Source organism: Myotis yumanensis, unplaced genomic scaffold (genome assembly GCF_028538775.1).
Source record: "Myotis yumanensis isolate MYYU_CA2020_CCGP unplaced genomic scaffold, mMyoYum1.0.hap1 SCAF_2, whole genome shotgun sequence".
In the NCBI taxonomy this organism is placed as follows: domain Eukaryota; kingdom Metazoa; phylum Chordata; class Mammalia; order Chiroptera; family Vespertilionidae; genus Myotis; species Myotis yumanensis.
In genome coordinates this window covers 100,090,631-100,108,282 of record NW_027223753.1, presented here as the reverse complement: position 1 = coordinate 100,108,282, position 17,652 = coordinate 100,090,631, and the positions used below count along the sequence as shown (strand labels likewise).

The 17,652-nt window shown below is 40.4% G+C and overlaps 1 non-coding gene across 1 annotated transcript; it reads left to right on the top strand.

The window, feature by feature from the left end:
• Positions 1–609: 609 nt before the first annotated feature.
• LOC139004570 (U6 spliceosomal RNA) lies at positions 610–715 on the top strand. Its single transcript, XR_011470444.1, has one exon. It is a non-coding gene; the product is annotated as a U6 spliceosomal RNA (small nuclear RNA).
• Positions 716–17,652: the final 16,937 nt, after the last annotated feature.

The following is a 17,652-nucleotide window of genomic DNA, read 5'->3' as shown; positions in this document are numbered from 1 at the left end:
AAAAGGGGAAGCGTCCTTTGTTTCTTGCCCTATATTGATTAGCAATGCACAGGCCCTTTCCTCTCTTGGAAAGTAAAAATAAACTTCTTCTCTGCATCTCTTCTCTCTGTTGTGAATTCTTTCACAGTCCCTCTAGCCTGGCCAAATCCTAACAAGTATTATGTTAAATGAAATAAGCCAGTGAGAGAAAGACAAGTATCACATGATCTCACTTATATGTGGAATCTAATGAGTAAAACAAAATAGGTCCAGAAACACGGAATCATGCAACAGACTGACGTATTTCAGAGGGAAGGCTGGAGCACTTGGGGTGGGGTGGGAGGGGATCAACCAAAGAACTTATATGCATAACCCATGGACACAGGTAGTAGTGCAGGGAAAGCTTGGGGAGAAGGCAGGAGCAGGGTGAAGGGGATCACTGCAGGGAGAAAAGTGTCTGTAATACTTTCAGCAGTAAAGATAAATTAAAAAAAATATTTTTAAATGAAACGAGTTCCAAATAGGATAATGTTCTTATAACTTCAGGTATGTTACAAAGAATAATACTTTAGGACTATACAGCTGGGAGGAAAAACTGTATTAGTTGGCTATTGAAAAAAAGTGATTCAGGTGCTGGCTTCAGCAGCACATGTACTAAAATTGGAATACTAAGTGAAGATTAGCATGGCCCCTGTGCAAGGATGGCACACAAACTCGTGTAGCATTCTATAATTTTTAAAACGTGATTCAGGAAAGCCTAAAGCAGTGATGGTGAACCTATGACACACGTGTCAGAGGTGACACGCGAACTCATTTTGGGTGACATGCATCGACAGAGACAAAAAAAACTCTGCATAATTCAAATATTTGTCTCTCGCAACGGCCAGAGTTGGACATCACTCGAGTAATGTTACTCATGATCAATAATGCAATTCTAAAACCGGATGTAAACATGTACATCGGTGTTGCATAGCAAAGATACATAGTGAAAACATCCAAGATACATTGTTCCAATATTGACATTAATATAAAAAGGTTAAGAATTGCACTATAAAGAGATTAATCTTTACTCATGACATTTATTTCTACTCGAGTGACAAAATGTCCAATTCTGGAAACGGCCTTGCTATTGTCAACATGTGCCTTGGGTAAGCTTCCCGTGCATTCGGGTGCATTCGGCAAATGGACGCACTTGATCGCCATGTTCGTTAGGAGACAGGAGTGGGAGGGTTAGAAGAAAAAGATATACAGTGCAACAGTGCTCGACAAGACATTCTGCGTGTTGGATAATTGATTACAGCACCATATATTTGTTAGTTATACATACTATCTTTGAATTGTTTTGCACCAGGAGTCAGTGCAACAACACTGCAAAAAGTTAATAGGTAAGAAACCTATCAACCAACCGTTTATAAAAAACGCCATGATTTATTTATTTATTTATTTTTGCAGCCTTGTGATGGAGAATCAAAAAAATAAAAAAAGCAAGATTGAATGATAAAGGAAGTGGAAGTAGCAGTAGCCGACCCTTTCAAGACATATGGACCGAGATGTATGGGATTGTCAACAGAAACAACAGATCATTGTGCATACTGTGTAATGAAACGGTAGTAAGCAGAATGTGGAATGTAAAGAGACATTTTGATACTAATCATTGTCAGCTCTTGAAAAAAAGTATCGATGAAAGGAAGGAATACATTTCTAGGCAGCTACACCTCTATAAAAGTCAATCAAATTCCATCATTAAATTTGTAAGATGCTCTACAAATTTAACATCAGCAAGTTACTGTATTGCTCACTCCATAGCTCAGCATGGAAAAGCCCTCAGTGATGGAGAATTTATTAAGGAAACATTTTTAAGATGTGCACCAGCTCTATTTCACGATATGAAAAATAAAGATGATATTATTAAAAGAATTTCTGAGTTACCACTCAGTAGAAATGCTATCAAAGACAGAATAATAGATCTTAACAAAAACGTACAACATCAATTAAAAAAAGACTTAAATAGTTGTAAATATTTTTTGATTTCTCTTGATGAAACTACTGATGTCACATCAAATGCTCGGTTGGCCATTATTGCTAGATATTCTGATGGTCTCACAAAGTTAGAATCAGTGTCAATAAGTACATCAGGAAACGAAATATGTAAGGTTATTATAAAAATATTCAGTGACCTAAACATTGATAGCTCTAAAATTGTGTCAGTCAAGACAGATGGGGCACCAAATATGGTGGGAAAAAATGTGGGATTCCTGAAATTTTTTATGGAAGCTATTAGACATCCACTTGTACCTTTTCATTGCATTATCCATCAGGAGGTGTTGTGTGCCAAATCGGGATTCTCAGAATTGAATGATTTAATGTCAGTTGTAACAAAAATTGTGAATTTTATAGCTTCTTGACCCCTTCACAAGCGAGAATTTTCTGCACTTTTACAGGAAGTTGATTCAACCTACAGTGGACTACTCATGTTCAATAATGTGAGATGGCTGAGTCGAGGTAAAGTACTTGAGCGATTTGTGGAGTGCTTTGAAGAAATTACAGTATTTATTGAGAATAAGGATCTGGCAAACTTTCCTCAGATCAATGATCATAAGTGGGTCAGCAATTTGATGGTTTTTACAGATCTCTCTGTTCATATGAATGAACTGAACTTAAAATTACAAAGTTTTGGCAGAAGTATTGACGTTATGTTTGGATACATCAAATCTTTTGAAAGTAAACTTAAAATTTTCAAGCAAGATATTTAAACTAAAACTTATAAGTATTTTCCTCAGATAAAAAAGTATTTTGAGAAGTCCACTACAATGAGTGTAATGGAGTCCATACTTATGTACCAGAATATAGTAAACTCCTTATTTGAACAGTTCAGTGAAAGATTCGACCAATTTAGAAGCCTAGAACAGACCATTAAAATAATTATCTGGATGTAGTTGTTTACAGTACTTTGGAATTAAAGGATTTCCAATGAATGCAAATTGACGATTTAGAGATACAACTTGCAGATTTTCAAGGTAGCATTTGGACTCATGTGTTTGTCTACTTAAGGTCGAAACTTGAAAATCTGGAACGAAATCGTTTGAATAATGAAGAAGAATGCAACTACAAACAAGAAATTTTGAGTGCTTGGAACAGAGTACCTGACACTTTTAGCGACATAAAAAATCTAGTGATTGCTTTGCTAACAATTTTTTCATCAACATATTTTTGTGAGACTTTGTTCTCATCATTAAATAATATTAAAATGAACAAAAGAAACCAGCTAACAGATGAAGTTAGTGGCGCTTGCTTGGCCTTGAAGTGCACCAAGTATGAACCTGCAATCGAAGAATTAGCAGACAAACTTCAGCACCAAAAAAGTCACTAATTTCTCGTTTTCATACCATTTGATTATCATTGTTTTTATTATTATTTTTTCCTAAGTGTACATTGTTTTTCTGTTTTTGTTCATTTAATACATATTTTGGTTGATTTTTCTTTGTTAAATGGCATTTAAATATATAAAATAAATATCAAAAATATAAATTTTTTTTACTATGGTTGCAAATACCAAAAAAAAATTATGAATATTTCTATGTGACATGGCACCAGAGTTAAGTTAGGGTTTTTCAAAATTTTGACATGCCAAGCTCAAAAGGTTCTCCATCACTGGCCTAAAGCAAAGCTCTTTCTTATTTTCTTGTTTTATGATCCCTAGTAATGCTTGTCAGAGCTTGGGGGCAACACTCGAGAAAATACAAACAATCCTTGTTCAACTCAGATGTCCATGTACCAGCTCACACCTCTCAGCCTGCCACCTAAAGTAGCCACTTGTTTCTTAGAACCATGGACCTAACTGAGTCTCACTGCCTAGGTGTCCCAGTGAGAGGCTCCCCCAGGTCAGCAGAAACTCAAGGAGTTGCTTTTGTTTATGTGTGAAGTTAACAGCTTGTGTGTTATATAGAAAGGCCCAGCTGAGAGTCTTGTTTCTAGAAGAGGCAGGCTGATATGGAAAGGAGGTGACAGGTGCATGGGGGTCCAGGTGGTGTGATCCTGAGCAATCATATTTCTGAGTCAAATAGAAGGTGGGGCATGGTTGGGAGGGTTTTGTGGTTGGAGGGCTCTTGGGGGATGGCAGTGTTCAATTTCATGATGTGGGAGGTCGTTATATAGGCATTTATTTACCTTATAATCTTATATTAAATGGAGAGTTTATATGTTAGACACTTTTGTGCATGTGCATTATATTCACACGAAAGGTTTTGTTTAAATAAAGAAAACCAGAGCAACGATGATTCTCCGCAGGACCGCTGTGAACTCGGAAGGCCAGGAGAGCACGGGTGGGAAGGACACTGCAGGTGCTCTGTAGGTGGGAGCAACGCTGTCACGGCCGTGATCGCGCTCAGATGCCACAGGGCAGTGAATACCAGGGGGATGTGTGCAAGATACACAAGACACACAAGCCTCAGAGCCTTTCCTCTGCAGCGAAGGGTTTTACGGGTTGGGAATTCTTCACAAGTGGAAGCTCCTGAAAAGGTGTCATTCGCCAAAATCGTGTGTCTTATTTCTCTCTTTTCAAACTTTCCACTCATTGTGGACCCAACTGCAGTGTCGTGACAGAGTCTCCCAAACTCCTTTTGTAACCTCCTCCTTACTATGCCATCTCCTTACCCCAATGATATCCACATGTGCCTTCATTTCCACTCTTCTTGAGCCTCCTCTTTCTCTCTTGCCCTCTCTTTGTGACCCCTTTATTTGCTAGGTCATCGACATTCTCAGTGGCCTGGCCATGCCCTAGTGGTGGGTGGGCCTCTGCAGGAGTGTGGTTTCCATACAGCAGGTGGGATCGTGCCCAGATTTGGGAGTGCTGACAGGGTGAGAGGTCAGGGCCCAAGGATGTGCAGTTGGGGCTTGACTAAGAAAGAGCACTCTCTTTCTGTAAACAGTGCCATTAAGATAAATCTCATTACTGAATCCAGTAGTGGACTGGGGTTCCACACAATGGGGATCTATGAACTGAACTACTAGCAGTTCCCAGCATGGAATCTGGGAACAGAACCAACATCTGGGGTTTTAATTCAAATAGGGAATGGACTGGAAAGCCAATTAGATCAGTGGCTCAATGCATAGAGTGAAGCTCAGATCTGAGAGGCCCAAGACTCTCAGAAATAGCAAGAAAGACTGAACTCAAAGGGTTTGTGGAGTACCACACCTGTGTTTCTCATTGTCCCCAAAGCCATCAGAAGTGCACTTTGGAGTCTGTCACTGCCATCAAATTTGTTAAAAAACAAAATTCAACTGTAAATTTAAAGATCAAATTGAATTTATTCAGTGATTCATGAGTGGGGCAGTGTCCCATCTAGCACAGATAAAGGCACTCTGAGGAGCTGTTCAAAATGCATAGGCAGAAGGGGGAGGGACACTCTTCTAGGCAAGGTCACCTTCCTCTAGGCAGGGGTTGAAAAGGACAATTAGGTTAGGAGTAAGTCTTGGTTTGAAGATATGAGCTTAGCATAAGTGACTCCATTTGGGGCCTGTTAAATCTTTTTCTAAAAAATAATTCTTTATTGTTTAAAGTATTACATATGTCCCCTTTCCCCCCCAATGACCCCCTCCAGCTTGCTCCCTCACCCCCCGTCCCAGGCCTTCAGCACCCTATTGTCTGTGTCCATGGGTTATGCATATCTGTTATATCTTTTTTAACACTCCTATGCAACAGGAAGCCTGAGGGGGAGGGCAATCCAAGGTATGACCAACAGGGCTTAAGTGCCCATTGTCTATGTGCTACATAAAATGTAGTAGTTACCACCCAGGCAGGATGGACAGGCAGGGAGAGGGGGCCCGTCCCAGCAGCTCTTCTCGAAGTCCCACTAGCCAACTTCCACATAATTTCATGACCAGATCAAGTCACATAACCATCCTAACAATAGGTGATCTAGGAAGCTGTGTATTTTAACTGAGTAAATTGCTACCCCCAATAAACTCAGAATTTTGTAAGGGAGGCAGAGGGAAGAATGGTTATAAACAAATAGGTAGTGTCTGCTGTGCTCACTAAAATACTCCTACCCTGAGCTGGTTATTCATCAGAAATCCATCTCCACTTAAACTTTCAATGAACAAAAACGAGATGTGAATATATCCTCCATGGGAAAGAACTAATCACTCTCAGTCACAACATTTCCCTAAGAAAACAGGACAGTTGTACATATGAAACATAGTTAAACAACTGTTCATACGTTCTATTGTGTAGAAATCACCTAGAATTGTTAAGTTGGTAGACAAAATCCTATATAATAAAAGGCTAATATGCAAATCGACCAAATGGCAGAACGACAGGTTGCTATGATGTGCACTGACCACCAGGGGGCAGACAGTCAATGCAGGAGCTGCCCCCTGGTGGTCAGTGCATTCCCACAGTGGGAGCATCATTCAGCCAGAAACCAGGCTCACGGCTGGTGAGCGAAACGGTGGTGGCAGGAGCCTCTTCCGCCTCTGCAGCAGTGCAAGGATGTCTGTCAGTCAGAAATCCCTCGAGGGCTATTTGCCTTGTACAATGAGAGTGGCATCAGCTCTCCAACATTAAGAGCTGCTTTGTTTGACTTTCTAAGAAAAGAAAAAAGGAAGATGGTATAATTTAGTACCTATATTACTGATTAGGGTTACAGTCTACTTATCTATATACATAAAACCCTAATATGCAAATAGACTGAACGGCGGAACAATCAAACAACCGGTCGCTATGATGTGCACTGACAACCCAGGGTTGTACGCAGAACATGACAGGCGTCGGCAACAGGCAGTAGGGTGCGGAACATGGCAGACATTGGCCGTGGTGGGATGGTGAAGCAGGTGAGTGGGGGTGCCAGACCAAGGCAGGGCACTGGTCGCTGTCATCAGGGAGAGCCTCTGGTGGTTACTGGAAATTCTTTGCTCCCGCACACTGCGGTCCTGTCATGTGCTCGCACCCGCTGCCAATGCCGGAGCTGCTGCTCACACCCACTGTCAGCGCCCAGTGCTTGGCACTGGCCCCAATTGCCCCTGAGGGCTTCTCCACCTCCCCCTGCTCCTCAGGGGTGATCGGGGCAGCAGCCGCCACTCGTACCGACTGACGGTGCCGGCCCTGCTTGCACCCGCTGCTGGCGCCAGCCCCAATCGCTCCATGCCATCAGTGGGTGCAAGCAGTGGCGGTGGGAGTGGGGATGGGGGCTCCAGCAGGGGTGTGGAGGATGGGCCGAGACCCGCCCCTGTGCCCACCGCTGCCTCACGGCCCACTATTCCTTTCAAGGTGCACAAATTTGTGCACTGGGCCGCTAGTATGTTTATAATGATTTTTTTTTAGAGCTTTATGTTTTTCACTGAGGAAAAAAAGAAAAAGATGCTTTGGAATAGTGAGCTATTTGTGTGGTTTTTCTGCACACAGTGTTTTAGCTTTTTCCTATCTCTTCACTGTATTACTAGAGTTCATATTGACTGAAAGAGAACATATCAACTGAATTTAGTGTGTTTAGAGATTTAATATGGTTCTTTTCAAATGAAGTGTGTTGAAAACAGCAGTACCCATCAATCCTTTGGCCAGTAGGATAATACAGATCCTTTGTATATATAAAAACACCTATTCTATTTCTAAACTTTAACCTTGAAGTGACCCTGTTTCTAATAAATACTAATACCAAAAAAAAAAAAAAAGAAAGAAATCCCTCGAGGGCTCCCAGACTGTGAGAGGGCACAGGCTGGGCTGAGGGACACCCCTCTCCAGTGCATGAATTTCATGCATGGGGCCTCTAGTATCTAAATACAGAAAAACTGCTTGAAGGGCTATAAAGTTTTGTTCCGTAATTTGTATATAATTCTTATAATGAAATGGAAAGCCTTTTTGTTTAAAACATATGAAATAATTTTTAAAAGCAATTTTTAAGGTTAATTTAGAATTTTTTATTTGGTTAGAAAGCAATAAGACATCCCTCAACGTATCATTTTGTTCGAACACAACTTCATCTTCAGGAGTTGAACACTGATGGAGTGAATAGAGAGAAAGGTTGGTGGTTTGAGCTGCCCAGCATACTTCTGGGAAAGGAGGCATGTTAGTAAACTATATCAGCTAAATCATTTGAAATTGCTCAGCATCAATCTTCCGCGAAGATTGTTGTTGGCTGTATTTCAATTCGTTTATTGGGAGGGAATGATGGTGTAGCTGTTCTCATTCTACAGTTGGGGAAACTTCAAAAGCCCCTGCTGAAGGGCATGGGGGAGGAGCTGAGACACTTGACCACTGAGCAAAGTGTTTCAAATGAGCGAGTTTGGCTTGATAGGCACATTTCCCATTCCTGTGCCTGCACCCAGGGGTGTCATGCCTGGATTCATGGCTTTAAAAAAAGAAGTAAAAGAGAAAAAAGAAGAAGAAGAAAAAAAAAATCAAGTGCCCCTTCCCAGCTTGAAGATCTCAATGGCAACTGCTGGTGGCAAGTTCTATCCCAGGAGGGCCCAGGCGATCCTCTAGCACACACTTTCCAAGGGGGGACATGCAGGGTCAAGCTGCGGCCTGCTTCCTTTGCTTCCCCTTTGGATGAAACCAGCCTCAACTTTCTCATGTTTGTATTAGGTGTACCTTTATCACAGATTCCAAAGTAAAGGCGGCTTTTAAATACACCATTGCTACCATCAAAAGCAAAAGCAAAACAAAGTTCTTCTTTCCTCTCATTCTCTTCTACGATATTCTTTTCTCTAGTTTGCGTTTATCAGGTTTCTCAGAATAGAAACATTCATCATTTCAGAGGCTCAGTTTTCTCACAAAGGATGTTCTAATTCAAGTTATGTATTTTTTTATTTTTATTTTTAAATTTTATTTTATTGCTTAAAGTATTACAAAGAATAGTGCACATGTCTCCTTTTTTTTTTCCCCATTGACCTTCCCCCGGTCTCCTCTACCCCCCAGTATCTTGCGTCCATTGGTTATGCTTATATGCATGCATACAAGTCCTTCGGTTGACCTCTTACCTCCTCCACTACCCTCTCCAGCCTTCCCACTGTAGTTTGACAGTCTGTTCGATGCTGCTCTGCCTCTGTATCTATTTTTGTTCATCAGGTTATAATGTTCTTTATTATCCATAAATGAGTGAGATCATGTGGCATTTTTCTTTCATTGACTGGCTTATTTCACTTAGCATAATGCTCTCCAGTTCCATCCATGCTGTTGCAAATGATAAGAATTCCTTCTTTTAAAACCCACTTCGTGGGAAAACATATTTGCCAACGTCATATCTGATAAGGGCTTAATCTCCAAAATTTATAGGGAACTTATACAACTTAACAAAAAGAAGATAAACAATCCAATCAAAAAATGGGCAAAGGATCTAAATAGACACCTTTCAAAAGAGGACATTCAGAAAGCCAAGAGACATATGAAAACATGCTCAAAGTCACTAATCATCCGAGAGATGCAAATCAAAACAACAATGAGGTACCATCTCACACCTGTCAGAATGGCCATCATCAACAAATCAACAAACGACAAGTGCTGGAGAGGTTGTGGAGAAAAAGGAACACTTGTGCACTGCTGGTGGGAATGCAGACTGGTGCAGCCACTATGGAAGGCAGTATGGAGGTTCCTCAAAAAATTGGAAATGGAACTCCCATTTGACCCTGTGATCCCACTTCTAGGAATATATCCCAAGAAACCAGAAACACCAATCAGAAAGGATATATGCACCCCGATGTTCATAGCAGCACAATTTACCATAGCTAAGATCTGGAAACAGCCTAAGTGCCCATCAGTAGATGAATGGATTAGAAAACTGTGGTACATCTACACGATGGAATACTATGCTGCTATAAAAAAGAAGGAACTCCTACCATTTGCAACAGCATGGATGGAACTGGAGAGCATTATGCTAAGTGAAACAAGCCAGTCAATGAAGGAAAAATACCACATGATCTCACTCATTCATGGATAATAAAGACCATTACAAACTTTTGAACAACAATAGATACAGAGGCAGAGCTGCCTCAAACTGATTGTCAAACTGCAGTGGGAAGGCCAGGGAGGGTTGGGGGGGAGGAAGGAGGGGATTAAGAGGTCAACCGAAGGACTTGTATGCATCCATATAACCATAACTAATGGACATAAGACACTGGGGGGTAAGGGAGGGCAGGGGTTTGTCAAGGGCAGGGGGGGAAAAAAGGACACTTATGTAATACCCTTTGTAATACTTTTAGCGAAAAATAAAAATAAAAAAAAAAAAGAATTCCTTCTTTTGTACAGCAGCGTAGTATTCCATTGTGTAGATGTACCACAGTTTTCTAATCCATTCATCTGCTGATGGGCACTTAGGCTGTTTCCAAATCTTAGCTATGGTAAATTGTGCTGCTATGAACATAGGGGTGCATATAGCCTTTCTGATTGGTGTTTCTGGTTTCTTGGGATATAGTCCTAGAAGTGGAATTACTGGGTCAAATGGGAGTTCCATTTTTAACTTTTTGAGGAAACTCCATACTGTCTTCCATAGTGGCTGCACCAGTCTGCATTCCCATCAGCAGTGCACGAGGGTTCCTTTTTCTTCACATCCTCGCCAGCACTTGTCATTTGTTGATTTGTTGATGATAGCCATTCTGACAGGTGTGAGATGGTACCTCATTGTTGTTTTGATTTGCATCTCTCGGATGATTAGTGACTTTGAGCATGTTTTCATATGTCTCTTGGCTTTCTGAATGTCCTCTTTTGAAAAGTGTCTATTTAATTCCTTTGCCCATTTTTTGATTGGATTGTTTATCTTCCTTTTGTTAAGTTGTATGCGTTCCCTGTAAATGTTGGATATTAAACCTTTATCGGAGATAACATTGGCAAATATGTTCTCCCATGCAGTGGGCTTTCTTGTTGTTTTGTTAATGGTTTCTTTTGCTGTGCAGAAGCTTTTTATTTTGATGTAGTCCCATTTGTTTATTTTCTCCTTAGTCTCTCTTGCCCTAGGACAGTGATGGCAAACCTTTTGAGCTCGGCATGTCAGCATTTTGAAAAACCCTAACTTAACTCTGGTGCCGTGTCACATATAGAAATTTTTTGATATTTGCAACCATAGTAAAACAAAGACTTATATTTTTGATATTTATTTTATATATTTAAATGCCATTTAACAAAAAAAAAAATCAACCAAAAAATGAGTTTGCATGTCACCTCTGACACGCGTGTCATAGGTTCGCCATCACTGCCCTAGGATCTGTGTCTGTAAAGATATTGCTACAGCATATGTCTGCAATTTTGCTCCCTATGGAGTCTTGTAGGATTTTTATGGTTTCTCATTTTACATTCAAGTCCTTTATCCATTTTGAGTTTATTTTTGTGTATGGTGTAAGTTGGTGATCTAGTTTCAGTTTTTTGCAAGTATTTGTCCAGTTTACCCAGCACCATTTATTGAAGAGACTGTCTTGACTCTATTATATGCTCTTGCCTCCTTTGTCAAATATTAATTGAGCATACTGACTTGTGTTTATTTCTGGGTTCTTTGTTCTGTTCTATTGGTCTATATGTCTGTTCTGGTGCCAGTACAAGGCAGTTTTGAGAACAGTGGCTTTGTAGTACAGCTTGATGTCTGGTATTGTGATCCCTCCTACATTGTTCTTTCTCAAAATTGCTGCAGCTATTCAGGGTCTTTTTTTATTCCAGATGAATTTTTGGAGAGTTCGTTCTAGGTCTGTGAAATATGCCATTGGTATTTTAATGGGGAGTGCGTTGAATTTATAGATTGCTTTGACTAGTATGAACATTTTAATGATGTTGATTCTACCAATCCATGAACATGGTATATTCTTCCATTTGTTCATGTTTTCCTCTGTCTCCCTTTTCTATGTCCTGTAGTTTTCCGAGTACAGGTCTTTTATGTCCTTAGGTAAGTTTATTCCTAGGTATCTTAATTTTTTTGGTGCAATGGTAAATGGGATTGTTTTTTTCATTTCTCTTTCTGTGAGTTCATTATTGGTGTATAAAAAGGCCATAGATTTCTGGGTGTTAATTTTCAGTTAATTTTGTATCCTGCTACTTTGCTAAATTTACTTATTAGGTCCAGTAGTTTTTAAATGGAGTCTTTGGGGTTTTCTATGTATAGTATCATGTCATCTGCAAATAAGGACAGTTTAACTTCTTCTTTTCCAATTTGGATGCCTTTTATTTCTTCTTGTCTGATCTCTATGGCTAGCACTTCCAGTACTATATCAAACAGGAGTGGTGAAAGTGGGCATCCTTGTCTCATTCCCATTTTTAGGGGAAATGAGTTTAGTTTTTGCCCATTGAGTATGATGTTGGCTATAGGTTTGTCGTATAAGGCTTTTATTATGTTGAGGTATGATCCCTCTATTCCCACTTTGCTGAGAGTTTTTATCAAGAAAGGGTGTTGGATTTTGTCAAATGCTTTTTCTGCATCAATTGATATGATTATGTGATTTTTCTCTCTCAGTTTGTTTATGTGACATGCCACATTTATTGATTTGCAGATATTGTACCATCCTTGCATCCCCAGAATAAATCCCACTTGATCATGGTGTATGATCTTTCTAATGTATTGCTGAATTCGATTTGCTAGAATTTTGTTGAGGATTTTGGCATCTGTGTTCATCAAGGATATTGGCCTGTAGTTCTCTCTCTCTCTCTTTTTTTTTGTGGTATCTTTATCTGGTTTTGGAATTAGGGTAATGCTGGCTTCATAGAAAGAGCTTGGAAGTGTACCTTCCTCTTGAATTTTTTGAAACAATCTGAGGAGGTAGGTTTTAGTTCTTTGAATGCTTGGTAGAACTCCCCTGTAAAGCCGTCCAGACCAGGGCTTTTGTTTGCTGGGAGATTTTTGATCACTGCTTTAATTTCTTTGGTAGTTATTGGCCTATTCAGGTTTTTTGATTCTTCTTTTTTATTTATTATTATTATTTTTTAAAAAATATATTTTATTGATTTTTTTACAGAGAGGAAGGGAGAGGGATAGAGAGTTAGAAACATCGATGAGAGAGAAACATCGATCAGCTGCCTCCTGCACACTCCCTACTGGGGATGTGCCCGCAACCAAGGTACATGCCCTTGACCGGAATCGAACCTGGGACCCATGAGTCTGCAGGCTGATGCTCTATCCAGTGAGCCAAACCTGCTAGGGTATGATTCTTCTTGATTGAGTTTTGGGAGCTTGTATTTTTCTAAGAATATGTCCATTTCATCTAGGTTGTTCATTTTGTTGGAATAGAGTTGTTCATAGTATTTTTTCATAATTGTTTGTATTTCTGTGGGATCGGTTGTTACTTTGCCTCTTTCATTTATGATTTTGTTTATTTGGGTCATCTCTCTTTGCTTCTTGGTGAGCCTGGCTAGAGGTTCATCAACCTTGTTTATCCTTTCAAAGAACCAGCTCTTGGTTTTTTGTTTTTTTTTTTTTTGTCTCTATGTCATTTATCTCCGCTCTGATCTTTATTATTTCCTTCCTTCTACTTACCCTGGGCTTTTCTTGTTGCTCTCTTTCTAACTCTTGGAGTTGTAGGGTTGGATAATTTATTACCATTTTTTTTCTTGTTTTTTGAGGTAGGCCTGCAGAGCTATGAACTTCCCTCTCAAGACTGCTTTCGCTGTGTCCCATAGATTTTAGATTATTGTGTTTTCATTGTCATTTGTTGCCATGATGCTTTTTAATCCTTCTTTGATCTCTCTGGTAACCCAATCATTGTTTAAAAGCATGCTATTTAGCTTTCAGGTGTTTGATTATTTTTATTGTTTTTATTGTAGTTGATTTCTAGTTTTATGCCATTGTGATCTGAGAAGATGCTTGATATGATTTCTATCTTCTTGAATTTGAAGAGATTTTGCCTGTGCCCCAATAAGTGGTCTATCTTTGAAAATGACCCATGTGCACTTGAGAAGAATGTATATTCGTGGCTTTGGGGTGGAATGTTCTGAAGATGTCAATTAATTCCATCTGATCTAGTGAGTCATTTAGGATTGCTGTTTCTTTGCTGATTTTTTGTTTAGAGGATTTGTCCAATGGTGATAGTGGGGTGTTAAAGTCACCTACTATGACAATATTGCTGTCAATCTCTCCCTTGATATCTTCCAGAAGTATTTTTTTTTTTTATGTATTTGGGTGCTCCTGTATTGGGTGCATATATGTTTACCAGAGTTATATCTTCTTGTTGAATTGCTCCCTTTAGTATTATGAAGTGGCCTTCCTTATCTCTTGTTATAGCCTTCATTTTGAGGTCTAATTTATTGCATATAAGTATTGCTACCCCAGCTTTTTTTTTCTTTTCCATTCGCCTGAAAAGTCTTTTTCCATCTCTTCACCATCAGTCTGTGCGAGTCCTTTGTTCTAAGGTGGGTTTCCTGTAGACAGCAGATATATGGGTCATGTTTTCTTATCCACTCAGCTACCCTATGTCTTTTGATTGGGGCATTTAATCCTGGGTTGGGCAGGATCCAGGTGGAGGAAGCAATGGGGGGCAAATGGGGACACATCTGTAATTGTCTCAACAAGATTTAAATAAATAAGTAAGTAAGTAAATCCTATATAATAAAAGCCTAATATGCTAAGTGTCCCGTCGTCTGGTTGGCTGTTCAATCAATCAAAGCGTAATATGCTAATGATATACCAAGGCCGCTCAATCGCTCTCTATGATGTGCCCTGACCACCAGGGGGCATACAGTTGACCAGTCGCTATTACATGCCCTGACCATCAGGGGGCAGATGCTCTGACCGGTAGGTTAGCTTGCTGTTGGGGTCTGGCTGATCAGGACTGAGTGAGATGGGCCGGACATGCCCTGGAGCCCTCCCATGGTCCCTCCCCAGCTGGCCAACCTCCTGAGTCCCTCCCCAGCCTCGATCATGCACCGGTGGGGTCCCTCGGGCTGGCCTGCACCCTCTTGCAATTCAGAACCCCTCGGGGAATGTCAGAGAGCTGGTTTCAGCCCGATGATGGAATGATTGGTCGCTATGACGTGCACTGACCACCAGGAGGCAGATGCTTAACACAGGAGCTGCCCCTGGTGGTCAGTGCATGCCCACAGGGGGAGCAGTGCTCAGCCAGATGCCGGGCTCATGGCTGTCCAGTGCAGCGGCAGTGGCCAGAGCCTCTTCCACCTCCATGGCAGTGCTAAGGATGTCTGATTGTTGGCTTAGGCATGCTCCCTTCGGGGAGTGGGCCTAAGCCATAAGTCAGACATCCCCCGAGGGCTCCAAGACTATGAGAGGGCGCAGGCTGGGCGGAGGGACCCCCTTTCCCGAGTGCACAAATTTTGTGCACCAGGCCTCTAATAAATAAATAGATAAATAAATAAATAAATAAATAAATAAGGAACACATGAATTGTTGATGGAATTAAAGAAATACTTAACACACAGTCAGTTCCCTTGGTGATCAGTTCTCCATAATTGGCTCTGATGCCACACAGAACTTCTGAGGGGTTACATTTTAACAGGCCCTGCTGAGATGAATGAAAAAAAGTGAAGGGATTAAGAAGTACAAATCAGCAGTTACAAAAATAGTCACAGGGATGTAAAGTCCAGCATAGGGAATCTAGTCAATAATATTGTAATAACTTTGTATGATGCCAAATCAGTACTAGACTTATCAGGGTGATCACTTCATAAGTTAAATAAATGTCTAAACACTGCTATACCCCTGAAACTAATATAGTATTGCATGTCAACTATAAGTGAAAAATAAAAAAATCATTAAAAAAAATCTCCTACTAACATCAAGGAAGGATTTTGGTAATTTTCTTTCTTCTTCTTCTTTTTTCCCCCCTGAGGATATGTTTATTGATTCTAGGGAGAAAGGAAAGGGGAGAGAGAGAAACATTGATTGGTTGCCTCCTGAATGGGTCCCAATTGGGGATTGAACCCAGAACCTAGGTATGTGACCTGATTGGGAATCAAAACCACAACCTTTATGGTGCACAGGACGACACTCCCACCAATGGAGCCACTGGGCCAGGCGTGGCAATTTTCTTATGCCAGTCCTGAAGTGTTTACTGAGTAAAGGCCTGCGGCATTTTTAACTTGAACTCTAGAAGATGTAATGCAGTCTTGGTTTTCTGATGTGCTGCAGTTTTGAAGTAAATCTTTTATCTGTGTTATATGATAACTTTGAATTGCAGATGATTGGAAGGATGTTTGCTTTGTTCTTAGATAGCAACATAATTTAATATCAGTTATATGTGATATGCTCAGGTAGATGGTTTCAAAACCCAATCCAGTCCTAGCCAGTTTTGCTCTGTGATTAGAGTGTCAGTCCATGGACTGAAGGGTCCCAGGCTTGATTCCAGTCAAGGGCACATAGCTCCATTACAGACTCAATCCCTGGTTCCAGTTGGGGTGCATGTGGGAGGCAAGCAACCAATGTGTCTCTCTCACATCAATGTTTCTCTCTCTCAGTCTCTCCCCCTTCCCTTCCACGCTCTCTAAAAATCAATGGAAAAAATTTCCCCAGGTGAGGATTAAAAGAAAACAAAAACAAAATAAAACAAAAAACCAATCCAGTTTTTGCTTTACAAGAGGCCCCTTTTACCTTTCTTCCTGTAGGGCGCCATTACTCCAGGGCGGCAGCTGCAGGGCCCAGAGGCCGAGGGCTCTGGCAGGTTTTAAGTCTCTGGTTTCCCCGCTGGTGATCTTGCTGCCTCTTCCCCATGCTACCACCAGGGACAGCGGCACGCTGAGCACCACCACTTTCTCTAGTTGGACTGACTTCTTCCTTCTCTCTTACACTGATATTTCTCCTAGCAGTAATGATTGTAAGTCTTCTAATCATCTTTCCTACCCAAATGTTATTTAGAAATTCTTTGCAGTTAGTTTATTAGCTTCCACACATGTCAAGATTAGATAATAATGTAATGATAGCTAACATTTGTTGAACTTTATATGTGCCTGATGAAGTACTTTATATTTATTACATAATTTAATTCTCTCAACAATTCTAAAAGCAACATAATATTACTATTACCATTTATAGATGAGAAAAATGAAGCATAGAGAAATGGCTTGAAACCCTCTTAAGTCCAAGACAGGTGACTGAATGAATAGGAGCATTTCTCCCAGTGCAATAGTTATCCTGTGTAAGTGGTGCTGATCAGAATTATGAAAACAAGAGAAAAACAAAACAAAACATGAATAACCTTGTTTAAATGGAACCACTAGGTAACTTTTAGTTTGAGGGATAGGCCAAGTTTGTAGTAACTCACAGAAAACCGTTTTCAAATATCTCTCCATTTTGCCTGTGGTTATCTCTATGCTGGTTTGAAAAAAAATAAAATACCTACAAAACTTCAGCTCCTCGTGAGGTATCAGGAGCTGAAAGCCAAGAAAGACTCCTCTGACCCTCTAAAGCAGTGGTTCTCAACCTTCTGGCCCTTTAAATACCGTTCCTCATGTTGTGGCCCAACCATAAAATTATTTTTGTTGCTACTTCATAACTGTAATGTTGCTATTGTTATGAATTGTAATGTAAATATCTGATATGCAGGATGGTCTTAGGCGACCCCTGTGAAAGGGTCGTTCAACCGCCAAAGGGGTCTCGACCCACAGGTTGAGAACCGCTGCTCTAAAGTGTAATGCTTGTGCTACTTCCAAGTTTTCCTGATTCTAAAACACTCCAACATACACGGGAAGTGAAAGAACAGAAAATAGGCCTTTCCTTTTCTATGTTGTGACTTTTCCACAATTTATGATAAGCACCTGGT